We start from the raw sequence: 27,816 nt of genomic DNA, 5'->3' as shown, positions 1-27,816 counted from the left end.
TCCCCACATGCAAGCCAGATGGGGAAACACTGTCTATTCAGACACCAGCATGCAATCCAAGTCACTTGCCAGTGCAATACTGAAAAGCATGCTGCAGTTTCCCCTAGCACACAATTGCTAGAGCCATGCAAAGCAGGGAATAAGGCTGTAACTTTGCAATAGTATAGGTGCCACATCCAATTCAGAAATGCATATTAATGTATATAGCGTTGACATCTTCTGCAGCACTTTATAGAGTATATTGACTTGTCACTTAATTATCCCTCAGAGGGGCTCACAATCTAATCCCTACCATAGCCTATGTATGTAAAGTAGCCTATGTATGTAAAGTGTAGTGTATGTATTGTAGTCTAGGACCAATTTAGGGCAAAGCCAATTAACTTGTTTGCATGGTTTTCAGATGTGGGAGGGAAAAAGGATGTCGAAGGAAACCCACAGACACTGGGAAAACATACAAACTCAGTGCACATAGTGCCCTGGCTGAGATCCAAGCTGGTGACCTAGGGCTGCAAGGCAACTGGCTACAATACTGTTGGGTAAAGTTTTTTTCTTCCTATTACAGCCTCCCCAGACAATCAGTAAAGAATTGTTTTTTATATTTGGTAACGCTGGGTATTTAGCAAACTGATTACTGTGGGATATTAGGCTACAACAAAAATGGTTTAGAAGTTATATTTTAGGCAACCAAATGTTTCCGAAGGTGCATCCTTATCAGCCATGATCGACCTTGCCTCTTTCTTCCATAGGAAATGTGATACTGGGAGAAACAGTTCAGAGAGACGCCTCACTACAATGCATATGCGTTAGTTACCTGGCGGATAGGCGGGACACCGACGGACGGTGAGAAGAAACACAGCCGATCTCACCCCCGTCCGTCCAGCGGGGACACAACACAAACCGCTTCACTATTCAAACTTCCCTCTGACCTCCGAATACCGCACGTGACAAGCGTCGCTTGTCTCTGATTGGCTGGTTTAAAGACTTGCCGTAATTACCGATGTTACCGTAGAGCATTCTGGGAAATGAAGTTCTCCGCCATAACTGTGGAATACTGCGAGATGCCATGGCCGGATTAAGGCATAATCATTGCCTTTATGTGGAAAATCGGCCCAACGATTGTTTGTACCAGCGTGGTAGAGTGATTTGTTTTTCTAATAACATTGTAGTTTTGTTCAGTATTTGAATAGTATTGACTATGGGCTAGTTCACACCGGGGCACTTTTCAGGGCGTTTTCACAGTAAAATGCTGACACTGTAAGAGCGTTCTCACTGTGATTTGTATAAAATTGCAACCTTGCTGCATGAATTTTAGGAGCAATTGTGATGCGTTTCTTGTTCCACAGACGCAATCGCTGTAAAATGTGTTGCAAAATTGCTATTGCCTTGCGATTATAATTGTGAAGAAGCCCATAGTGGTTGCCTGTAAATAAATGGGATAATTTTCCCTGGAAAATGTTTATTATTTTTTTTCCCCAAAGACAAACTACAGTACAGTATAGGCTCTTATAGATATGCACTAGGCTTGAACGATTTTAGTAAAATATTGAATTGCACGATTTCTGTCAGAAATTGTGATTTTGATTCAATTGACGATTTTCAATGCACAACGATGGATCAGCACACCAATAGTGAGTATGAGTTCCCCCAGTATAAGTAGCTACATATAGGTGCCCCCAGTATAGTTTAACCAACTATAGTTGCCCTAGGAAAGGTTAGCTAGCTATAGGTGTACTAGTATAGGTAAGCCAGCTATAGGTGCAGTAGTACTGGTTAGCCAGTATGGGTGCCGCAGTATATGTTAGCCAGTCACGGTGCCGCACTACAGGTTAGCCAGTATAGGTGCAGCAGTACGGTTACCCATTGTATAGGTGCCACAGTACAGGTTAGCCAGTGTATAGGTGCTGCAGTACAGGTTAGCCAGTGTATAGGTGCCACAGTACAGGTTTAGTCAGTGTATAAGTGCCATAGTACATGTTAGCCAGAGTATAAGTGTCACAGTACATGTTAGCCAGTGGATAGGTGTCACAGTACAGGTTAGCCAGTGTATAGGTGCAGCAGTACGGGTTACCCATTGTATAGGTGCCACAGTACAGGTTAGCCAGTGTATAGGTGCCACAGTACAGGTTTAGCCAGTGTATAAGTGCCACAGTACAGGTTAGCCAGTGTATAGGCACCACAATACACGTTTAGCCAGTGTATAGATGCCACAATACAGGTTTAGCCAGTGTACAGGTGCCACAGTACAGGATAGCCAGTGTACAGGTGCCACAGTACAGGATAGCCAGTGTACAGGTGCCACAGTTCAGGTTGGCCAGTGTGTAGGTGCCACAATACAGGTTTAGCCAGTGTATAAGTGACACAGTACATATTAGCCAGTGTATAGGTGCCACAGTACAGGATAGCCAGTGTACAGGTGCCACAGTACAGGATAGCCAGTGTACAGGTGCCACAGTACAGGATAGCCAGTGTACAGGTGCCACAGTACAGGATAGCCAGTGTACAGGTGCCACAGTTCAGGTTAGCCAGTGTGTAGGTGCCACAATACAGGTTTAGCCAGTGTATAAGTGCCACGGTACATATTAGCCTGTGTATAGGTGCCACAGTACAGGTTAGCCAGTGTATAGGTGCCACAATACAGGTTTAGCCAGTGTATAAGTGCCAGAGTACATGTTAGCCAGAGTATAAGTGCCACAGTACATGTTAGCCAGAGTATAAGTGCCACAGTACATGTTAGCCAGAGTATAAGTGCCACAGTACATGTTAGCCAGTGCATAGGTGCCACAGTACAGGTTAGCCAGTGCATAGGTGCCACAGTACCGGTTAGCCAGTGTATAGGGCGCCACATTACACGTTTAGCCAGTGTATAGGTGCCACAATACAGGTTTAGCCAGTGTACAGGTGCCACAGTACAGGATAGCCAGTGTACAGGTGCCACAGTTCAGGTTAGCCAGTATGTAGGTTCCACAATACAGGTTTAGCCAGTGTATAAGTGCCACAGTACATGTTAGCCAGAGTATAAGTGCCACAGTACAGGTTAGCCAGTGTATAGGCGCCACAATACACGTTTAGCCAGTGTATAGGTGCCACAATACAGGTTTAGCCAGTGTACAGGTGCCACAATACAGGTTTAGCCAGTGCATAGGTGCCACAGTACAGGTTAGCCAGTGTATAGATGCCACAGTACAGGTTAGCCAGAGTATAGGTGCCGCAGTACAGGTTAGCCAGTGTATAGGTGCCACAATACAGGTTTAGCCAGTGTATAAGTGCCACAGTACATGTTAGCCAGTGCATAGGTGCCACAGTACAGGATAGCCAGTGCATAGGTGCCACAGTACTGGTTAGAAAGTGTATAGGTGCCACAATACACATTTAGCCAGTGTATAGGTGCCACAATACACATTTAGCCAGTGTATAGGTGCCACAGTACAGGTTAGCCAGTGTATAGATGCCACAGTACAGGTTAGCCAGTGTATAGGTGCCACAGTACAGGTTAGCCAGTGTATAGGTGCCACAGTACAGGTTAGCCAGTGTATAGGTGCCACAATACAGGTTTAGCCAGTGTATAGGTGCCGCAATACAGGTTTAGCCATCCAAATTCCCACCTACTTTCGTGTATATAGGCAGATCCCCCTCTATTTTCTCCCTTCCCACCGCTGTTCTATATCTGCTCTCGCCCCCTCCTCCAGTAAAGTTTCAATTCCATATGGCCTGACCACAATGCATAGCCGCAGGGGGAGCCACGGTGAAGAGCGAACAAGTGCTCGCATAGTAACGCGGGACCTGTACCAGGAAGTGTGGCATCACTTCCTGGCGGCCAGCGTTACTAGGCAACGCTTGCCGAAAAATGCCGCTTTGACGATCTGAAGATCGTCTTGGGCCTGATTACAATTTTCAGTTTAAAACCTAAAATAGTTCAGCCCTAATAGGCATCACTTGTATGTATATGACGCAGCTGCATCCACCGTCCGTAAGCATAGGGACCCCTTTATGAGATTGTCCTTGCCACTGACTGAGGGGCTTGCACATATCTGTGGACAAGAAGAACCAACAAGTTTTTGAGGTGTGCTAATATCGCTGGTTGTGTGTGGAGTTTGGGCTGGGGTCTCTTTTAGGCCACCTTCTGTTATCTTCTACTGTTATCTTCAGGCGCTATTGACCTTCCCACTAAAGGAAGAGGCGTTACCCAGAAGTAGATCAAAGCGACCACGAGTCTTCGCCCACACCCCCTTATGGGGAGTGCAGGATTTCGCTGCCTAGTGCCCAGCCCGGTCACTACTGGGATAACTTCAGCAAGTGGTCAGGAGAACAGCGACGCTAATGTGTGAGAGGGAACAAACGTAGTCAGACAGTAGCCAGAGGTCCAGGGCAGGAGAGAGCAGCGTAGTCGGGTCACAGGCCAGAGGTCGGGGCAGGCGGCGATCAGGCAGAACGAGGTACAATCCAAGAGTCGGGTCAGGCGGCAATCAGGAGAGGTCGGGTTCACAAGCCAAGGGTCAAATCCAGGAGTCAGTTCAGCAAGCAAATCAACAGAGTTTCCACGGGGCTTACGCCAAGCTGTCAGAACGAGCAGCACTGGAGCAATGGCCAGTGCTGCTTTTATACAGGATTTTGGTGCCGAAATTAACGCCATGCGCATTGCGCGCACAGCACCTCACGCAGGCGCGCGCACATTGCAAAACGCCGCGCGCCGCCAACCAGAAAGTCCAAATACAACACCTAAGGACCCCCTGTGCGTGCGCACCCCGGAATGGACACGAGACCAACGCAGGGACCTGAGATGGTGAGTGTGACATTGCCCCCCCCCCTAAGGGCAACCTCCGGGTGCCCCCAGGAGCTGGCTTTTCAGGGAACCTCTGGTGGAACTGTCTGACCAGTCTTGGGGCATGAACGTTCTGAGCAGGTTTCCAGGTATTTTCCTCCATACCGAACCCTTTCCATTTAACCAAGTACTGGACAGAGTTCCTAACCCTCCTGCTGTCCAAAATCCTCTCCACCTCAAACTCTTTGACTCCATCCACCAGGATTGGTGGAGGTGGAGCAACAGAACGGTTAGGAAAGTTGCTGGGTATAACTTTCTTTAAACAGGATATATGAAACAATGGGTGGATTCAAAGAGAATTAGGAAGGGAAAGCTTGAAGGCCACTTGATTAATTTGGGTCAACACAGGAAAAGGACCAATGAATTTAGGGCCCAACTTCCTGGAGGGACAATGCAACCTCAGATTTGTAGTGGACAACCAGACTAGATCTCCAGGAAGTAACTCGGGACCCTCTCTTCTTAGTCTATCAGCTGCCCTTTTTCCCTTGTCCATAGTTTGTTTCAGGACCTTCTGAACCGTGCTGAAATTGTCTTTGAGTGCGGCCACTCTCTCCTGGACTCCAGAAACTGTGGCCGTAAAGTTAATACCAGGTAGGAAGGAAGGGTGGAAGCCATAGTTCACGAAGAAAGGGGACTGATTAGTAGCAGAATGGATGGAGTTGTTGTATGCGAACTCTGCCATAGCTAACAGAGGAAACCAGTCACCCTTTGAAGCCGAGATGAAACATCTTAGATATTGTTGTTTGATAGGGTCTGATTGGTCCTCTCAGTTTGTCTATTAGATTGAGGGTGATAACCAGAGGACAGTGAGGAGTGTATTCCTAGGCACTTACAAAGTTCTTGCCAGAATCTGGACGTGAATTGTACTCCTCGGTCAGAGATCACATCCGAAGGTAAGCCGTGCAGACGAACAATCTCCCTGAGAAAAAGGTCAGCCGTCTCAGCGGCAGAAGGTACTCCCTTGCAGGGAAGGAAATGGGCCATTTTAGAGAAGTGGTCCACTACAACCAGGATGGTGGTAAAACCCTGGGAGGACGGCAACTCGACAACAAAGTCCATGGCGATATTTTCCCAAAGTTTCTCGGGTATAGGCAAAGGGTTCAGGAGACCCCATGGTCTTGCACGAGGAGTCTTTGAGCGAGCACACACTTCACGTGAAGACACGAACTGTCTGCAATCCTTTGAGATGCCAGGCCACCAAAAGTCCCTTCGGAGCAGATCAAGGGTCCTGTCTCCACCGAAGTGACCCGCAAGTTTATTGTCATGGCAAGACTGGAGAACTGGGAGACGATATTCGGAGGGAAAAAACAGCTTGCCCTGGAAAAAGTGCAGCCCCTCTTTAGCCGTTAAGTCTGGAAGCAGGTCTTGCGGTATCTGGGATTGCTTAATGGAGTTCAAGAGGTTGGACTGAAGAATAAGAAAGTGCTGGGGTGACAGAATATTCTCTGCTTCTGGGCCAGGAACAGCTTCTGAATGGAACATCCGGGACAAGGCGTCAGGCTTGGCATTCTTGGAACCCGGCCGATAGGTTAAATGAAAATTAAACCTGGAGAAGAAGAGGGACCACCTAGCCTGTCGTGGCCTAAGTCTTTTTGCTGAGTGAAGGTACTCAAGATTCTTGTGGTCCGTAAGAATGAGTATGGGATGCTCCGCCCCTTCCAGAAGATAACGCCATTCCACCAGTGCGGCCTTGATAGTCAGCAATTCCTTGTCTGCCACATCGTAATTTCTCTCCGCGGTATTCAGCTTTCTGGAGAAAAAGGCCACTGGATGGAGGATGGAACTTGGGCCAAAACGCTGAGAGAGAATAGCCCCGATAGCAATCTCAGACACATCAACCTCCAAGATGAAAGCCTTAGAAGGATCTGCATGTTTGAGGATGGGAGCGGAGGTGAAGCTAATCTTGAGTTTCTCGAAAGCCCCTTGAGCCTGTGGAGTCCATCTGAATGGAGTACGAGTACTTGTTAGCTGAGTAATGGGAGCCACGATCGACGAGAAACTCTTTATGAACCTTCTATAGAAGTTGGCGAACCCAATAAATCTCAGGACTGCCTTCCGATCAGTCGTTACTGGCCATTCCTGAATGGCAGAGACCTTTTGAGAGTCCATCTTCACCCCAGCAGGAGAGATCTTCAGGCCTAGGAACTGAATGTTCTCCTTGTTGAACTCGAACCGGTTTAGCATACAGTCTGTGAGTGCGAAGACGAGCAAGGACCTTTTTAACATGCCCATGATGTTCCTCCTCAGAAGTTGAAAAAATAAGAATGTCGGCAAGATAGACCACTAGGAAGTCATCAATGAAATCCCTGAAGATGTCATTCACAAAATGCTGAAATGTAGCAGGGGCGTTGCAGAGGCCGAAAGGCATCACCAGATATTCGTAGTGGCCAAAACGGGAACGAAAGGCAGTTTTCCACTCATCCCCTTCCCGGATCCGGATCACATTGTACGCCCCTCGCAGATCCAACTTGGAGAAGATACAGGCAGAACGGAGTCTGCGAAACAGGTCGGGCATGAGAGGAAGGGGATAGCGATTCTTCACAGTAATCTTGTTGAGTTCACGATAGTCTATACAAGGGCGAAGTGACCCATCTTTTTTCTCAACAAAAAAGATTCCCGCTCCAGCAGGGGAGGTAGAGGGGCGGATAAAGCCTTTCTGAAGATTCTCTTCAATATATTCCTTCAGGGCCTGAGTCTCTGGCTCCGAGAGAGGATAAGTCCGTCCAAAGGGAATGGGTGCTCCTGGCTGGTGATCAACAGGGCAATCATACGGCCGATGAGGTGGAAGAGAATCTGCCCCGGCCTTATCAAAGACATCTAGGAAGTCATGGTACATGGCAGGCACAATGTCCTTCTTAGGAGAACTCAAGCAGAACAGGGCCCCAGCACGAGGGAAAAAATAGCGCACACAGTATTCAGAGCGGAAGGATACCTCTCCAGTAGCCCAATTGATAGCAGGGTCATGGGTCCGTAGCCAGGGCATCCCCAGGATTACTGGGAACAAAGGTGATGGAAGTAAATCGAAGGATAGATACTCCTGATGCTACCCTTGAATGGTTACAAGTAATGGTAAAGTCTCGGAGATGATGGGACCAGATCCAAGGCTGAATCCATCGGCTAGTTGAATGGTAAGAGGATGGCATCTGGTCCGTGTAGGGAGCTGGAGTTGTTGAGCCACAGAAAAATCCAAAAAACAGGAACAAGCTCCAGAGTCAGGCTCTAATTTTGATTGTCCTTCCTCTGGAACCCTTCAAAGAAAGGATAAGAGGGATATGAGAAGATGCAGGCGGCAGACCAGGGACTCTGTTGAAACGCACTGTAGACATAGGCTCACCCGAAGGGCGGACAGGGCCGTTCAGCCGGAAGTAGCCGGACGCTCCACAGTAAAGACACAGGTTGGATGACCTTCTCCGTTGCCTTTCCTCAGGGGAGATAGCAGGCTGAGCCAATCCCAACTGCATCGGTTCAGGTTCTTCGGATACGGGAGTAGGGTCGAAGACCGGACCAGAGGGATTAGGCCAAGTGGGACAACTCCCTAAGGGACGAGAGCTTCCTGACCTCTCCGCTCGTCTCTCCCTCAGACGCCTGTCTATCTGGATGGCCAGGCGGATAAGTTCCTTCAGGGTGTCTGGAACTCCCACCCTGGCCAGTTCGTCCTTGATGGCGTCTGACAACCCTTGACGGAAACGAAACTTCAGTGCCGAGTCATTCCATGAAACGTCAGCTTCCCAACGCCTGAACTCTGTAACATAATCTTCTACTGGCCTTCTCCCTTGCCGCAAGGTCTCAAGGGCCAGTTCCGCAGATGAAGCTCTTCCCGGGTCATCATATAACTCTGTCATGGCGGTAAACGAAGAGTTCAGATCGCTCAAGGCAGAATGGCGCTGTTCGACCATATGGAGAGCCCAGGCCTGTGGTTCTCCTTGCAGCAGAGAGATGACAGCCCCCACCTTAATCTCCTCATTAGAATAGGTCCTTGGGAGTAATGAGAAATGAAGCCGGCAGGCACTCTGGAACCAGCGAAACTTTGTGCATTCGCCAGAAAACCGCTCAGGGAGAGGCAATCTTGGTTCAGGTGCAGGCTCCACAGCACCCTGCACCGCGGCAGGATCGGGATTGACGGGAGGAGCAGGGGCAGGAGCTAGCACAGCAGATCCGGCAGGCGGAGTAGAAGAGGCCCGCAGCTGGTCCCGGATCTCCATGTAGCAGGGGCGTTTCTAGGGTCCTTGGAGATCGGGGGCACCTGTGGGCACCAGGTGGGGAGGTATATGGGCATGGCCATGAGGTGAGTGGGCGTGGCCATAGGTGGGGCCAAATGTAAATGAACTTAGCAGCGGTGTAAGCTACAGATAACGGGCCCGCCCATCGAAATATTGGATGGGGCCCCCTGTCCTTTATTTAGATAATTTACAATCAGTATAGGCATAGATCAAAGATGTATACGCACATACAATTTTGATTGGTCAATCACTGACCCCCAATTTTACCACCCCCGTGCAGTAAGTGGGCCAAGAGACAATGCATTTTATGAACACAGCTAAAATTGGCTAATCAAAATTGTATGTGTGTACCGGGCTTTACAGCTAATACTGTACATACTGAAAGTAGCAGGGATCAGCATACAATATAGCTGGTTTACAATCAGTAAAGGCACAGAGTAACACCTTACACTGTACACACTGGAGGTAAATCAGCACACAGTGCAGGCACTAGAGAACAGCGTATACTGTACATACTGTAGGCAGCAGAATTCAGCACACTGCAGCTAGCGTGCCAAAAATATGAGGATCACGTTGTGCGGCGTGTTTATCGCGCCGTACCGAAAAATGGGTGGGCCATGGACCAGAATATAGGTGTGGTAATGGGTGGAGACAAATTTACATGAACCTAGCAATGGTGGGACATTAGATTATGACAGTGGTGGCGAACCTTTTGGAGGCCGAGTGCCCAAACTGCAACCCAAAAGTCAGTTATCTATCGCAAAGTGGCAACCACAATTTAAACTAAATACTGTACAAACGTTTTAACTCATACATGAACATTATGGAAAATCCAAGTTGAAAATAAACTGTGAAGATAAACAATTTCATCCATCCTACGCCTGAAAAATGTATTCAATTTTTTAGAACCTCCCAGTTTTATTTTCTGTTTTAAAAAGCTAAAAAAAGTAGGTTTAATGCTATTGTCTCGTATGATAAGGATTCAGCTTTTCCCATAGTCTCGCAGTTAGCAATCATGTGACCCCCAACAAGACAAATTCAACAATCATGAGGCCCCCAACAAATCATGAGGCCCCCAACAAGACAAATTCAGCAATCATGAGGCCTCCAACAAATCATGAGGCCCCCAACAAGACAAATTCAGCAATCTTGAGGCCCCCAACAAATCATAAGGCTCCCAACAAGACAAATTCAGCAGTCATGAGGCACATAAATAGACAGCATTTCACATAAATAGGCAGAATGCCCCCTTAATATGGTAGCCCCCCAAGTTAGGTAGTGATTGACAGGGACCCCCAGGTTAGCTAGTGAGTAACAGGCGCCTCCAGTTAGGTAGTGAGTGACAGGGACCCTGATAGTGAGTGACAGGGAGCCCCTTTAGGTAGTGAGTGAGTGCCAGGGAGCCCCTTTAGGCAGCGAGTGAGTGCCAGGGAGCCCCTTTAGGCAGTGAGTGCCAGGGAGCCCCTTTAGGCAGTGAGTGAGTGCCAGGGAGCCCCTTTAGGAAGTGAGTGAGTGACAGGGAGGCCCTTTAGGTAGTGAGTGAGTGACAGTGAGCCCCATTAGGGAGTGAGTGAGTGACAGGGAGTCCCTTTAGGTAGTGAGTGAGTGACAGGGAGTCCCTTTAGGTAGTGAGTCACAGGGAGCCCCATTAGGGAGTGAGTGAGTGCCAGGGAGTCCCTTTAGGTAGTGAGTGAGTCACAGGGAGCCCCTTTAGGAAGTGAGTGAGTGACAGGGAGCCCTATTAGGTAGTGAGTGAGTGCCAGGGAGCCCCATTAGGCAGAGAGTGAGTGCCAGGGAGGCCCTTTATGCAGTGAGTGAGTGACAGGGAGGCCCTTTAGGCAGTGAGTGAGTGACAGGGAGGCCCTTTAGGCAGTGAGTGAGTGACAGGGAGTCCCTTTAGGTAGTGAGTGAGTGACAGGGAGGTCCTTTAGGTAGTGAGTGAGTGCCAGGGAGCCCCTTTAGGTAGTGAGTGAGTGACAGGGAGGCCCTTTAGGCAGTGAGTGAGTGACAGGGAGTCCCTTTAGGTAGTGAGTGAGTGAGAGCCCCTTTAGGTAGTGAGTGAGTCACAGGGAGACCCTTTAGGAAGTGAGTGAGTGACAGGGAGCCCCATTAGGTAGTGAGTGAGTGCCAGGGAGCCCCTTTAGGTAGTGAGTGAGTGACAGGGAGCCCCATTAGGGAGTGAGTGAGTAAGTGCAAGGGAGCCCCATTAGGTAGTGAGTGAGTGCCAGGGAGCCCCTTTAGGTAGGGAGTGAGTGACAGGGAGCCCGATTAGGGAGTGAGTGAGTGCCAGGGAGCCCCTTTAGGCAGTGAGTGAGTGCCAGGGAGCCCCTTTAGGAAGTGAGTGAGTGCCAGGGAGCCCCTTTAGGTAGTGAGTGAGTGACAGGGAGCCCATTAGGTAGTGAGTGAGTGACAGCCATTAGGGAGTGAGTGAGTGACAGGGAGCCCCATTAGGGTGTGAGTGAGTGACAGGGAGTCCCTTTAGGCAGTGAGTGACAGGGAGCCCCATTAGGTAGTGAGTGAGTGCCAGGGAGCCCCTTTAGGGAGTGAGTGAGTGACAGGGAGCCCCATTAGGCAGTGAGTGAGTGCCAGGGAGCCCCTTTAGGCAGTGAGTGAGTGACAGGGAGCCCCATTAGTGAGTGAGTGACAGGGAGCCCTATTAGGGAGTGAGTGAGTGCCAGGGAGCCCCTTTAGGCAGTGAGTGAGTGCCAGAGAGCCCCTTTAGGTAGTAAGTGAGTGCCAGGGAGCCCCTTTAGGTAGTGAGTGAGTGCCAGGGAGCCCCTTTAGGTAGTGAGTGAGTGCCAGGGAGCCCCTTTAGGTAGTGAGTGAGTGACAGGGAGCCCCTTTAGGTAGTGAGTGAGTGACAGGGAGCCCCATTAGGGAGTGAGTGAGTGACAGGGAGCCCCATTAGGGAGTGAGTGAGTGACAGGGAGTCCCTTTAGGCAGTGAGTGACAGGGAGCCCCATTAGGCAGTGAGTGACAGGGAGCCCCATTAGGCAGTGAGTGCCAGGGAGCCCCATTAGGTAGTGAGTGAGTGACAGGGAGCCCCTTTAGGGAGTGAGTGAGTGTCAGGGAGCCCCTTTAGGGAGTGAGTGAGTGTCAGGGAGCCCCTTTAGGGAGTGAGTGAGTGACAGGGAGCCCCTTTAGGGAGTGAGTGAGTGACAGGGAGCCCCTTTAAGAAGGGGCTCCCTGCCCCTTCTTAAAGGCCCCCCAAAATAGGGCTAGCGACGCCCCTTCCATATAGCCTTTCTGGACCTCGTCCACAGACAGTCGTAATTGCGTAAACAGTTCGTATAGGATCTCCACCGGTGAACGATTCTCACTAGTGTCCATAATGGCTGCTCGTTACTGTTATCTTCTACTGTTATCTTCAGGCGTTATTGACCTTCCCACTGAAGGAAGAGGCGTTACCCAGAAGTGGACCTAAGCGACCACGGGTCTTCGCCCACACCCCCTTGAGGGGAGTGCAGGATTTCCCTGCCTAGTGCCCAGCCAGGGATAACCTCAGCAAGTGGTCAGGAGAACAGCGACGCTATTGTGTGAGAGGGAACAGACGTAGTCAGACAGTAGCCAGAGGTCCAGGGCAGGAGAGAACAGCGTAGTCGGGTCACAGGCCAGAGGTCGGGGCAGGTGGCGATCAGGCAGAACGAGGTACAATCCAAGAGTCGGGGCAGGCGGCAATCAGGAGAGGTCGGGGTCACAAGCCAAGGGTCAAATCCAGGAGTCAGTTCAGCAAGCTAATCAACAGAGTTTCCACGGGGCTAACGCCAAGCTGTCAGAATGAGCAGCACTGGAGCAATGGCCAGTGCTGCTTTTATACAGGATTTTGGCGCCAAAATGAATGCCATGCGCATTGCGCGCGCAACGCCGTGCAAACGTCCGCGCGCGCAAAACCTTGCGCACACGCAACAGTTTGCGCGCATGCGCACACTGCGCAACGCCGCGCGCCGCCAACCAGGAAGTCCAAATACAACACCTAAGGACCCCCTGTGCGTGCACAACCCGGAATGGACACGAGACCGACGCAGGGACCTGAGATGGTGAGTGTGACACGTTCACATTGGTGCATTGTGGGGCGGTGTAAAGCGGCTTACTGCACTGCAATGCACCACCTATGCAAAGTTCACAGTGCGGGGGGGGGGGGGGGGGGGGGGGTAGTGTTTCGGTATAACGGGGTGTAGCATTGTAACGCAACACGCAGATAATGTATGGCGCCGCTGTCCTGTTGCATTCCTGCTGTCACAAAAAGCAATGCCCATTGTGAACGTGGCCTAAGTGTTTCGCTCTGGGACCCCTATTGCTTAGTGGACATGACCAGATTGCTGCAAGCAGGAAGGGCCTATGGTCTATGAGGTTTTCCGCTGGGTAGCCACAACTAGGCTAGCGCCAAAAGAAGGTTGTAAGTAGACTACAAAAGCATTTCTTGGGTCTTTGGCTTGAACCGATTATATTTATGTGTACAACATTGTTAGAATGATCCTTAATTCAAACTCTGACAAACCTATGTGACAGATTGATTCCTCGGTTTGGTTTACAAAGATTTTTATCTGATGTGTGTACCAACATCCATTTTTTCTTGGCCAATAACTGGCCAATTGTATGAGAACTTACCTTCACAGTTTGTTCATAGTATTTAAAGTGTGTTGGTCCTCATACTGCATGGGGGTGGTAAAATTGACCAATCAAAATTGGATGTGTGTAAGTTTACTTTAGAGGACCCAACGGGATTCCCTATAGACAAACAGCCACTTCCATTTGTAAGAAATAGGGGACCCTGCAGGAGTCCCTATCAATGGCACCAATCGAATAGGTTTAGTAAAGTTGTGTGAGAGGCGGGGTAGCCGAAGCAAGCACTGTACCCAAAGTGTGCAATTTTAGTGTTTTTCCCTGGGTCCCCTATTTCTTACTAATTAGTGGTTGCCACCAAGTGTAGTGAGTTTGCCGCGCACAGGAAGTGGCTGTTTGTCTATGGGGATACCCGTTGGGTCCCCTAAAGTATACTAGCGCCATTTTCTGCTCATTTCTTCGAGAGCAGACTAAGTGAGTGTTCCTTACCCAGCATGTAAGGCGCAGTTTACACACACATTTGAAAAAAAAAGCTTGAGGCTACATTTACAGTGGGAAGTTGCATTGTGATGCGACGTTAAAGTCACAACGCAACAGCAAAAAAGGATGGTAACGCACATTAACGCTGCTTTACTGTCACATACAGTAGGTACAGGCAATGAAAAGTATGGCTCCTGTAACTGGTAACGTGCGTTTAGAGGTAACGCACTGCAGCAGTGCATTACTATGACGCCACGCGTTACAATGCGACGCAAACGTCACACTGTGAACGTCCCATAGGCTTTTCATTGCAGTGTGGTAAGCTGCGTTATTAGACTTTATAACACAGCTCCGCAAAGTCCCACTGTGAAGAAGCCCTGAAGAAGCACTTACTGCCTTTGTAAGAATTTTCCAGGCATTTTCATAGCCTTTTATAGTTTTTATGAATGATTTTCCTAGTAAACTGTCACTGGATGGTGCATGCCCTGTTTACTTGGCCAACATCAAGTATAACACCGCAAACCACCTGGGGTGGTACATTGCCATGATCAGAGATTTCATACAAGAGCATTTTAGGGATGTTGAGGCTACGTTCACAGTGGGGAGATGCATTGCATTCCCTCTAAAAATAAAAGCAGCAGAGGAGAGAAGTCGCATCACACCATATGCATGCGTTGAAACACATACAGTATATAGAAAGTATGCTTCACTGCAACTGTCAGAAAACTGAGCACCAGGGAAAACCTCCCAAGGTGCTCAGTTCACTGCATGCATTGGATTATGCTAACGGATTCCTCCGCACCGCACCAGCGTGCCAATGTGAACATACAGAAGTTGCGTTAGCCATGCGATTATATTGTCCGACACACCACTGTAAACGTCTTAAAGGGATACTGTAGGGGGGGTCAGGGGAAAATGAGTTGAACTTACCCGGGGCTTCTAATGGTCTCCTGCAGACATCCTGTGCCCGCGCAGCCACTCCCCGATGCTCCGGCCCAACCATCTGTTTACTTCTGGAATCTCAGACTTTAAAGTCTGAAAACAACTGCGCCTGCGTTGCCATGTCCTCACTCCCGCTGATGTCACCAGGAGCGTACTGTGCAGTCGCAGACCATACTGGGCTTGTGCAGTACGCTCCTGGTGACATCAGCGGGATCGAGGACACAGCAACGCAGGCACAGCGGTTTTCAGACATTAACCCTCCTGGCGGTATATTAAAAACCGCTAGGGGGCAGCGCAGCCGGTTTTTTGATTTTTATTTTTTTTTAAATCATGTAGCGAGCCTAGGGCTCGCTACATGATAGCCGCTGCTCAGCGGCATCCCCCCAGCCCCGCCGATCGCCTCCGGCGATAGGCGATCAGGAACTCCCGTTCAAAGAACGGGATTTCCTGGAGGGCTTCCCCCGTTGCCATGGCGACGGGGCGGGATGACGTCGCCGACGTCATGGACGTCGTGACGTCTAAGGGAGTCCCGATCCACCCCTTGCCGCTGCCTGGCGGGGTTACCGCCAGGAAGGTTAAAGTCTGAAATTCCAGAAGCAAACCGGAGGCAGGGCCAGAGCATCGGTGAGGGGCTGAGCAGGCACAGGATGTCTGCGTGGGACCATTAGTAGCCCCGGGTAAGTTCAACTCATTTTCCCCCGACCCCCCTACAGTGTCCCTTTAAATATTTGGAAGGCATCTATTTTGTTAAGAAAAGGTGGGGGGGAAAGGCTGTGCGTCCCTAAGGTTCTCCTCACCGTGGTGCAAGTGTCTAGTATAATATACTTTGCATGCAAACCATATTGGAAGCTAAAGTTCCTCCTAGTTTAATAAATGTTAGCACTTGTCTTGGATGCAGGGCATGCATTTTTCAGTCTAGCAGAGGCGGTGTATGCCTGTGCGATTAACCATTCAATTGCAGCATGTGTTTAGGGACGCGCAGCCTTTCACCCCACCTTTTCTTAACTTTGTAACTATGTAACTGTCAGGTTAGCTGCTCCCAGCCCCCCTCCTGAGTTTCCTGTTTGCATAATAAGTAGTAGCAGATTTGCATATGATTTGCATCTGAATTGAATGGAAAGTGTGCAGAAAATCTAGGTGCTGCACACTGAGCTGGTGGTCATTTCAGATGCAGCCTTAGTGGTATGCGCTGGCGTTCTCCTCGCGGCATCTATTTTGTGGCTGCCTCTGCTGAGAATCTAGTGTGTGTATGACAGTCCCTGAACTTCCCCAGTGCATCTTGCCTGCTGTATCTCCACAGTCAAACATTGCCTGAGACTATTGTTCTCCATCCTTTGCCCCTCCCACTCCATTGGGTAGCGCTCATCATCCCATCTCCCTGCTACACAGTAGGGATGTGCCTGTACAATTCCATGAATTGTTGTCCAATGGATCAATTCCTAATCCCTGCGGGCAGCAGTTTACTGTATAGCACTCCTAAACGGAGCGCATTGCGAGCACAATTGCCCTAGGAATCGTTGCACACAGCGCTGGTGCGATTTAAAAGCTCTGCAGCGATTCCTAGTGGGGTCCATCCCTAACGGATGCCAATGGATCATATGTTATAGAGACTCTGAAGTCTCTTTTTTTTTACGTCACCATTCTGTGTTTTGTTACCTTGACAAAGGGGACCCCACGGGGCCCCGAAACGAATCATTGGCCTATGGAATGGCATGTGTCACTTTTTTGAATTAAAACATTGAACTTGGTTCATCAAGAGTGTGCGGATTATCAGGATCTCTTTTTTTTTTTACCAGTTTTTTTTATTTAGTCCTGTTCAGTATTACATTTTAAGTGGATTCCCTGCATTCCCACGGCAGAACAAGTGTTTTATACCAGAGAAATAGCTTAGCAAATTTCCTGGGCTCTGCAGATCCTCCTTTTGGGTAGAGGCAGAGCTGTTCCTCTAGTAGCTCTGCCTCTAATCCAGTCAATCTTCGCCTCTCCCCGCCCCTTTAAGTCTTTTTTCACTGAGAGGGGCGGGGAGGAGGCGGAGATTGATTGCGGAAAAGGCAGAGCTACAGCACAAAGCTCTGCCTCCCCAGGGCAGCAGAATCTGCGACCTGCAAAGTCATGGAACTTTGCAGGTCTATTTCTCTGGTATAAAACACTCGTTCTGCCACAGGAATGCGGAGAATCCACTTAGAATTTAATTATGAACAGGACTAAATGTAAAAAAAAAAAACTGGTAAAAAAAAGAGACTTCAGAGTCCCTTTAATCAATATGATCTGTTCACATTGCTCCATTGGAACAGATTTGTTTGACCCGTTCAATGGATCAGTTTTTCATCCATGCAATGTGAACTGGCACTAAGGGCACTTTCACACTAGGAGGAGCTGATCCGTTCGTTTTGACGGATCGCTCATTGGATGCGGCAAGCAGGGTAACATGAAAGTCTTTGACTTTCATGTTACCTTTTACATTAGACAAGGCGCCCCAGAGCGTTATGTTGCAACGCTTCTGGGAGCTTTCATCCGTCCAGTGCCATTGTTTTCCCGTCGGGTAAATTAGAACGAGCACCACTGATCAGCGTCGAACCGCAACTTCCCGACATCACGTCGTAGGTCATGGCGCAGGCATGAAATCAGGTTTGTGCATGCGTTATCTCATGTCAGGCCTCATTCAAACCTAAATGTTTTTATGAGCTTTTTTTCCCCCTCCCGGCCGCTCCACTGCGCGCTGCGTTTCTGATAAAAGCGCTTTTCTAAGCTCTTTTCCGGAGTGGTTTTGTAATTCACTCCCTGACGCAAGTCAGGAAGTGAACTCTGCACAAAGCGATTTTGTGAGCGTTTTTCCTGTACCTTCCATTATAGCAAAAAGTCCCAAAAATGGTACAGGCACCGCTTTGCCCGGCCGCAAAGCGGGCGTTGATACAAACCTTCTCATAGAGATTGTTTTTAGGGCGATTTTGAAAATCGCCTGCGCTTGAAAAAAGACAAAAATGCACTGTGAACGAGCCCTTAAAGCAATAACGTGTTGTCTGACCTGTTGATAACATAAGAGATCAGGTGGCAGGTCGGTTCAAACTGTCATCATTCTTTTGCTCATTGTGGAAACATTTGCTGGTAGCAGCTGCAGCAGCAACATAAGACATTATTCATGCCTTATGTGTGCTGATTCCAGCTAGCATCTGCTGGGAGGAGTCTCTTCTCTGACAAGGGCTGTGTTCCTTCAAACTGTTGGATCAGATTTGAGGGTCTGGAAGTTTTGGAGAAAAACAGTCAGATATCAGCCTCAGCTGACTGCACATGACTGTTCGCTTTGCAGGAATATGCTCCTGGGGATGTACATGAACACAAGGACACAGACGCACAGGTTGCTGGAATAGTAAGCCATATTTGTTTTTAAGAAGTAAGCACTCTATCTGAAAGTTAAGCAGATTTCACGAATCTTGGATACCGCTAACATGAACACTGCAAGAAGGTAAGAAATCTACTTGGAATGTAACTATTTGCTTTAGACACATTTTTACATTAAACTAAGGTAGAATCTTCTGTTTTATGTATTTTATTTTTGTACAGAGAGTCTCAATTCCAGCACCAATCGGGATCAGCTGATGCCGTATAAGTGTGCTTTCTAGTTGCTTGAGACTGAATGTTAAAAAATAGGCCTAGCTAATTCAGTACTATACCCTACTCTATATACATACCATCAACTCTGTATTAAACATTAAAATACAGTCATTGAAAGTATATTAACCTTGGGGGAGCCATGGAACTTAATATTTAAGCACAGCAGAGTCCACAAACCGCCTAAGAAGTTGGCTTTCACCACTTTGAGCACTGCCGGCGAATTGTACTGGTTGGTTGAGACTGCTGGAGTTCTGGATAACCGGGACTCTCCTGTATATACATTCCCTAGGCCAGTACAATGTTGTCACATGTAAGTGATTATATATACCTGCCCATATTACATATATAATACGGGCAGGTATATATAATTCCAGTGTAAGCTCGTTCTCCTATCCTCTGATGACAGCGGATGGCCGAAACCTGGTCAGGAAGGAGAACGGGCATCCTCTGAACTACAGTCTGGTGACTTTCTCAGCATTTGGCACTTTACTGCTTACTGTGCAATAGTGTATTGATGCGTTTTAAAGCAAAAGGGTCCAGTGTGCGTGGATGCACAATGTGAGTTTGTGTTTTATTGTTATGATTTTGAGTTCTTGCAATAAAGTGTACCCCCTATGTATGAGCTTAGCCCTGACTCCTGCATATATTTTTGGGGGTGATGGTCACTGTCTCTAATATTGAGCACAAGGTGTCTGCAAGCTTCGCAGTGAGCGGGAATGCAATGGAGAGCGCTGAGGATTATTGTTTATCTCTGACATACTGTTCCATGGTAGAGTGGAAAACCTCTGGCTGCTGATTGATTATATCAATACACTGCGCTTATATTACATCTACATACACCTATCAGTAAAATGTTGATGAACATTAGAACTTCTTCCCCCAAACTACTAAGGGCTCGTTTCCATATAGCTCGCTTTCAGCCACGCTTATGGAAACGCGATCGCAGGGGCATCAGAGAGTGTATAGACTGCAATCTCTGATGTTTCCATACGTGTGCTGGGATTCACCACTGAATCGCAGCACATGATTGCCTGCATTTTGGGGTGATAGCACCCACAATCCCATTCATTATAATGAATGGGATCACAAGTGCCACCCACGGGGGAGCCTCATGCAACGCAGAGATGCGCTGACATTTATGGAAATGAACCCTAAAAGTATTTTTTTGTTTGTGTCACTATTTAGTTTTTAGACCAATTCCTCATTTTGTCATGTTACTAGTAGCAGAGAGTGAATATCTCTAAGGCTGGATTCACAGTGGTTAGTTGCATAACACATGTGTTAAAATGTGTGTAAACTGCAATGGAGATTAGACATAGGCTTTGAAGAGACACTGAAGCGAAAAAAAAATATTATGGTATAATGATTTGTATGTGTAGTACCGCTCAGAAATAAAACATTAGGAGCAGAGACAGAAGTCTAATATTGTTTCCAGTACAGGAAGAGTTAAGAAACTCCAGTTATTATCTATGCAAAAGAGCCATTGAGCTCCATGACTTTCAAAGTTGCAGAGAGTTCTGTCTCCTGAAGCTTGTTATCTCAACTATCAGTCACTGTATTTTCTTTTTCTCTCCAGAGGACAATTCAAAAATTCACTGGCCTGCTCTGTAAAATCATTTAGAATGCTGAGTAGTGTGTAAACTGCAAATATTAGAGAATGATGCAATGTTATAAATAACACTATATAACTGAAAATAAAAATATGAGAATATCTTCTTTGCTACTTATGTTCTAGTAATTATCTGTACTACACAACCAATTCATTATATCACAATTTTATTTTTTGCTTCAGTGTCTCTTTAAAGTGGATCCGAGATGAAAAACTAACTATAACAAGTAACTTGTCTATATATCTTATCTAAAGTTTAGATAGTGTACACAGCAAATCTAGCTGCAAACAGCTTTAATAGAAAATTATTTTTTTTCCTGTGATACAATGACAGCAGCCATGTTGTTTGTAAACATTACACAGAGGCAGGCTTATCTGTATCTTGAGCACTTAGCCTGTGAAAAAAACCTAATTCCTCCCAAGGCTCTCTGAAAACCTCTGGGCGTGGTTTATTTAGTTTATAGGGAATTCGAGTATTAAAACAAAAACAAAAAAGTATTTGGCTTGAGGAATGCCCTATAAACAATAGGAAAGGAACACAATTATCCAATGAGTAAGGCCTGGAACCCACTGAAATCTGCAAACGCAAAACGCAAACTTTTGCATGAGCGGTTTGCAAGCGGATTCATGCGAGTTTTCGGTCGCGTTTTGCAACAGTGTATTTTTTTCCTCAGCGGTTGTGTAGCGTTTTGCGTTTCGCGTTTTTATCCTGATTGGTCCTGTGAATTATTTTTAATTTTGTTACAGTGTGCTGAACCGCAAAACGCTAGCAAAACCGCTCAGTTTAGGTTTTGCTGAGCGTTTCTGCTAGCGTTTCAATACTTTACTTTGAAGCGCTAACGCTCCCAAAATGCTGCAGGTCCTGCGTTTGCGTTTCTGGGAAACGCAAACGCTCCTGTGGAAGTTGCCCCATCCATTAACATCAGCTGAGCGTTTTGGCAAAACGCTAGCGTATCGCAGCGCTGCCAAAATGCTCAAAAAAACGCTCTTGTGGGTTCCAGCCCTAAAAGTTCACCTCGGATCCACTTTAACCTTCCTGGCGGTAAGCCTGAGCTGAGCTCGGGCTATGCCGCGCAGGAAGATATCTCAGCCCCTGGTGGGCAATTTGCCCCATTTAAATTGCTGTACGCGCAGCTAGCACTTTGCTAGCCGTGCGTACAGCTTGATCACCTCCGCTCTGCGGCGATCGCCCGAACGCAGCGGCGCAAGAGGGCCCCCCCCCCCCCCCTTACCAGAGCCCTGCACTGCCCGGACCAATGAGTTCCAGGCAGCGCTATGGGCTGGATCGGAGGTGGCTGACGTCCATGACGTCATTCCGATCGTCGCCATGGCGACAGGAGAAGCCAAACAGGGGAACACGTTCTATACGCGTTCCCCTGTTTGCTATTGATGCCGGCGATGATCGCACTAGAGGGACACATGCGCCCTCTAGTGGTGTTTTATGTAGCTACCACTCTGGTAGCTTTACATGAAAAAAAAAAAAAAGGATTTCTTCCTATCTGGCAGAAAAATCGAACCGCCAGGAGGGTTAATGTGTTTTTTTGAGCACAGAAAAAAAACTGACATCCTGCAGGAGAATTATGCACATTTTGACAGTTTTTGTCTATCAATTACACTAGCTGCTGTGAAAAAAAACAAATGCGTTTTTCTGTATACAAACACACATGGTGTGCAGAAAATTCATGCAGAAAAACGCATGCAGAAAACTGAAAGATGAGTGTGTCCCCTGCCTTAAAGAGAACCCGTGGTGGGATTTAATTATATTAGTGGGGCACAGAGGCTGGTTGTGCACACTATCACCAGCCTCTGTTGCCCCATGGTGTGCCCCCAGGACCCCCCTGCGATCTGCTGTCCCCTCCGCCGTGCTAGCGACACGCAGAGTGTCAGCGGGAGGGAAGGGACGCGGGCGGGTAGTGCCGATACAGAGGAGGCGGGGAGTGGCGCTAACAGACACTGCATAGGTAAACATTGTGCTGGCGACACGCTGTTTGTCGCTAGCACGGCGGAGGGGACAGCAGATCGCAGGGGGGTCCTGGGGGCACACCATAGGGCAACAGAGGCTGGTGATAGTGTGCACAACCAGCCTCTGTGCCCCACTAATATAATTAAATCCCACCTCGGGTTCTCTTTGAAACCTGAATCGCAGCGTTTTCCCGCATATAAATTCGGGTTCTAATAACAAAATAAAATTTGCATCAGCACGGGTGCTGCATCCATTTCTAAAATGAACATGGCACTCCAGTGAAAACCCTAAAGCTAGGTACACACATGCGACAACGATCGTTCGTTGTCAACGATGAACGAACTTTTAATTGACGAAAGAACGACCTAAGTAAAGTTAGTTTTAAAAGGTGTGTAACGATCACATCGTTAGAACGAACGTTACATCACGTAAAAGCACCTATTGCGCCTGCGCATAAAAATGAAAAGTTCCATGGAGAAATAGTGAAATGCGCATGTCAAGCCTAGTACGAACGACCGTTTCCAACGATGTACTACTTTTGCAAACGATCGTCGTTGGGAAGAATCCGCCAAGCTAGATCGTTCGTTTTTAACGATCTAGCTCGTCCGTCGTTAGACTTAATGGTCGTTGGCTGCTTTTTTTTAAACGATTGTCGTTTGAAACGATCGGGGAACGATTGTTTCAAACGACTATAGTCGCATGTGTGTACGCACCTTTAGAGATGGAAATGGCAAAGAAAGCATGACATGGGTTCTAATCTTTTGCATTATTTCTACAAAAGAAGTACTGTCCTATGGAGCCTGCACAGAGTCTAGAGGCTGAAGAACAGTGACAGCACATAAATCCTCCCTCCCCGTTTTTTGGACCTGCTCCCCCAGAAGCCGTGCTGCCCCTCTTCCTCTCTTCCACATCAGTTCAGAGCTGTGCTGTTTGTAACTCACCTGATTCCAGTGAGGGAGTCCTCTCTTCTTTACACTCTCCTGCAAGCCTCCTTCTGCTTTGGCTCCGTCTGTGCCCCAGTCTTCCTGCATGTCAAATGATGAGTCCACCCAACATGCAGAAAGGCCTGGTGCACACCAGAGGAGTTTTTCTGAGCGTTTTGAGTATTTAAATTTGCTGCTAATGTTATCCTATGTGTCTGTGCACACTGGAGCAATGAGGTTTTGTAAAAAACCCATAGCATTACATTGGGAAGAGCTTTTGAAACCTCTAGCGTTTGGGCGCTAGAGGTTTCAAAAGCTCTTCCCAATGTAATGCTATGGGTTTTTTTTTTTACAAAACCTCATTGCTCCAGTGTGCACAGACACATAGGATAACATTATCAGCAGATTTAAAAACTCAAAACGCTCAGAAAAACTCCTCTGGTATGCACCAGGCCAAAGACTGGGCCTCAGACGGAGGCAGTGCATAATGATAAGAGGGCTGCAGGAGAGTGCAGAGAAGTGAGGACTCCCTCGTTGGAATCAGTTGCGATCTCACACACCCTTTGCTGGTCTGCTGTGGAAGGGAGGAAGAGGGGCAGCTTCTGGGAGAGCAGGGGCCTTGAAGAGAGCGAGGCCTAGTGCACACCAGAGCGGTTCGGCTGCGGTTTGCGATCCGCTTGCGGCTGCGGATACGCTTGGGTAATGTATTTCAATGGGCTGGTGCACACCAGAGCGGGAGGCGTTTTGCAGAAACGCATACTCCCGGGCTGCTGCAGATTTTGGATTGCGGAGGCGTTTCTGCCTCAATGTTAAGTATAGGAAAACCACAAACCGCTCTGAAAAACGGCACTTCAGAGCGGTTTGCAAGGCGTTTTTTGTTACAGTAGCTGTTCAGTAACAGCTTTACTGTAACAATACATGAAATCTACTACACCAAAAACGCTTCACAAAACCGCAAAACGCTAGCTGAAACGCTGCAGAAAAATAAGAAAAAGCGTTTCAAAATCTGCTAGCATTTTGCGGATCTGCTAGCGGTTTTTGGTGTGCACCAGGCCAGAGAGGGTGAAAGTCTGGGTTTCCTCCTCTCCCCTAGGTACATCAGAAAGTGCCTTCATGTTTATTGCATACACAGTGGAACCTTGGTTTGCGAGCATCATTTGTTTCTGAAACATGCATGTACTCCAAAGCACTGTTATATCAAAGTGAATTTCCCCATAAGGATTAATGGAAACCCAGTTGCTTCGTTCCACAATCCAAAAACAGTTATAGTAAAATAGTAAAAAATGAAAATGTAAACAAGATTTTCACTGTAACAGAATTGTACAGTCTCTACACACAGATTAAGTACAATCCTGCAGCGCCAAAGGAAGAAGAACTATTGGTTCAGTTGTGATGACGTGACGCATGTATACCTTTTTTTTGCCCTGTATATCAAGACGTTGCTTGCTTATCAAGTCAACATTTCACAAACTTTTTTTCTTGCATTGCAAAGCGCTCTTAAACCAAGTTACTTTCAAACCAAGGTTTTACTGTACATGTAACTGATCGCTATCTCTGAGGCCTCTTTTCCACGGACAGTTGATAGGCAGTAAAATGCCTCTCAGACTGCTTGCTGCTGCCTGGCAACTGCTTGCTGCTGCTTGGTAACTGCTTGCTGAGCACACAGTTCAACTGTCCATGGAAAAGAGGTCCTAGGCCTCAATTTCCACAGGCAGTTGATAGGCAGTGAAATGCCTCTCAAACTCACACAACTGCTTGCTGCTGCCTGGTAACTGCTCACTGCTGCCTGGCAACTGCTTGCTGAGCACAGTTCAACTGCCTGTGGAAAAGAGGCCTAAGGCCTCTTTTCCATGAACTGTCGAGCTGTGTGTTCAGCAAGCAGTTACCAGGCAGCAGTAAGCAGTTGTCATGCAGCAACAAGCAGTTACCAGGCAGAAGTGAGCAGTTGAGAGAGTTTGAGAGGCATTTCACTGCCTATCAACAGTCCATGGAAAAGAGGCCTTATTCACTCATTGCAACCCTTGTAATGTTTAGCATACCAGCTGTGTTACAGGGGTGTGCTATGTATTTGTTAAGTTTTAGTGCATCAGGTTTGTTGTGCTTATTGGTTTCTAAGGTTTACTGTATATGCAGCATTAGCCCTTATACTGAATAATATGCTTGTTGTTTTGTCTTATTACTTAGAGAATAAGCTATGATTTGTTTCCATTTTCTCAGAGTACAGTCACTTCGGGCTCACAGACAACGGCTTCCTGTAACCTATGTGGACAGCTGGCAGAACCAGTCTTGCATCTGTTCAGAACAGTGGTGCATTGATGAACTAGCCACCTACTTGTTGATATCTTTCATTATCGTCATTGCCCTGCTGGGGGCTTGGGCAAAAAAGGATGCATACATATAACCAGTGTCACAGAAACTATCTCTAGTCTGAAGATGAGGATGCGTTGAGAGCTGCAGTGTGATTGGAAATACCTGAAAATAAACTAATCAAGTTATATTGATGGAAACGTTTTAAAGATGTACAATGACAACTTCTAGGAAGACTTGAATAAATTATTATGTCACATTATGGTGACTAATGAATGTTTACAATGGTTCTCTTTTGCTCTGAAACCTTTTTTTTTTTTTTGTTCTGTTCTCCTAATTGTGTGGTTGATATGAAAACTGTGGCAATACCTGATAGACTTATTGTGAAGTAAATATTCTTCCAGTGTATTGGTTTGTGGGGATAGTGTCACTTTTTCACATGACTTTCATTTTTTATCATGCTCCATTGAATAAACTTTTTTTTTGCAATGTGTGATTTGCCTCTGCTGTGGCACATAATGAGAAAATTGCTGCATCACACAATGGTGGCATGTGGGAAAATATCATATATCATCTCTTTCTCAACAACACTGGTGGGGAGAAAGCGAGCTAATTTTGGCGCATCGCTGCACCAATGATTTGGATGAAGCCATAATGCAAATTACAACTATAGCAGTGCTCAGTGACTAATTTGGATGCTGATGGGAGCCCATGGAGACAGGAGGATGCGGAGAAGGAAGAGGAGTGTGCTGACTGGACAGGTGTGTTTACTCTGCATTAACCCCTGAGTATCTCCCCTCTGATGGAAGAGGTGCCTACAGGCTCTAGGGACCTGGATAGTTGCCCAGTTTGCCCTAATAGAGGTGTCCATACTCCACATTCAGTGTTTGAAGTATTGCTAAGCTCCTCACAGGAATAACAGTGAAGAAAGACAAACTGCAGTTCTCCACTGGTTTGATGTTAAAGGACCCTGCAGATGCAATAGACATGATTCATGAAGCTTTTCCACCTGTTTTCACCTTATCTATGTTACATTTTGAAGCTCCCAACGAGCAAAAATATAATTAAGGCAAGAAAAGTAATATTGAAATGAAGGTAATCAGGAACAACTTGCTTTGACTGATTATTTTGCTTGTAAATGTGCTGAAAGGTTATTTTTTATCAAATAGGTGATAAATAAGTCTTTTATGAGAAGTTTTGTGAATAGAGCCCATTGTGACCCTTTGGAAATGTTTGTTTGAATTAAAAGTAGCTATCATCTCTTTGAGCATATGGGCAGTCATGTGTGGTGTATGTAGGTTTGATTGTTGTGTGTAGTATGTATATAATTGTTCATTGTCCTATTTTATGCCCTAATCCTCCAGGAGATCACACATGGCTGTATTTTTAATACACTGATTTTACCTATTGTACACGTTTGATATGGTAATACAGTTTTTATTTGAAAACTATATTTATTTCTAATAAAGCCCTTAATGAGACATTCAGCTATCAGATATTTTTTTTCGTGTGTGTTTATAACATTAACACCAACCTCTCCTCTGCTAGTCAGCCAATCAGCTGATGCCCATGTACTGGCCCCTAAGGGCCCTTTCACACTGTTGCGTTGCGGTAACATTGTGACACAACTGCGCATTACTGCTGTTGGCGCAGACCAGTGGCGGACAAAGCCAACGATGGGCCCCTGTGCGAAATAAATGAAGCAGGCCCCATGTGAGTGGGCGTGGTCATAACAGATCATGGTTGGATCCAAACAATGCCGATAAGATTAAAGTACATGAACCTAGGTCACATTCTGTAGGCACTGTATTAATGTAGCACACATTTTAAAGTTGTATATGACTGGGGTACAAGTTATTATCACTGTTTCTCTTGAGTTTCAGAGAAGAATACATGGAGAAATGCCTAGAAGATAATCAGGCCCTAACTGGTGGAATTACATGGGCCCTAGAGGACATGGAGCCCCTGTGCGGCTACACGGGCCCATGTCCGCCTCTGGCGCAGCCATACAGTGAGGCAATGAAAGGGTGCCTCAAGGCTACAGTAAATCCATGCTTTTACTCTAACGCATGGCATGCTGTGTGTCGAGTGTTTTTTCGCTACACTGTTGACATGTGCTACCAACTGACATATACAGGTAGTCCCCGGTTAACGAACGAGATAGGGACTGTAGGTTCATTCTTAACCTGAATCTGTTCTTAAAGGGATACTGTAGGGGGGGGGTCGGGGGAAAATGAGTTGAACTTACCAGGGGCTTCTAACGGTCCCCCGCAGACACCCTGTGCCCACACAGTCACTCACCGATGGTCTGGCCCCACCTCCAGTTCACTTCTAGAATTTCAGACTTTAAAGTCTGAAAACCACTGTGCCTGCGTTGC

General features: G+C 47.2%; 1 protein-coding gene and 1 long non-coding RNA gene across 2 annotated transcripts in view; one reads left to right on the top strand and one right to left on the bottom strand.

Moving 5' to 3' along the window:
* Nucleotides 1–920, bottom strand: part of GTSE1 (G2 and S-phase expressed 1) — a 43,242-nt gene extending 42,322 nt beyond the window's left edge. Inside the window, exon 1 of the mRNA XM_068276312.1 lies at nt 812–920. The gene's annotated coding sequence lies outside the window, so the exon portion shown is untranslated. The remainder of the gene's footprint in view (nt 1–811) is intronic.
* A 102-nt stretch (nt 921–1,022) lies between these two features.
* LOC137561398 (uncharacterized) lies at nt 1,023–26,907 on the top strand. Its single transcript, XR_011029998.1, has 3 exons — nt 1,023–1,133; nt 18,332–18,487; nt 25,349–26,907. It is a non-coding gene; the product is annotated as an uncharacterized lncRNA (long non-coding RNA).
* Nucleotides 26,908–27,816: the final 909 nt, after the last annotated feature.

Source organism: Hyperolius riggenbachi, chromosome 3, assembly GCF_040937935.1.
Source record: "Hyperolius riggenbachi isolate aHypRig1 chromosome 3, aHypRig1.pri, whole genome shotgun sequence".
Lineage (NCBI taxonomy): Eukaryota > Metazoa > Chordata > Amphibia > Anura > Hyperoliidae > Hyperolius > Hyperolius riggenbachi.
This window is presented reverse-complemented; position numbering and strand designations above follow the sequence as displayed.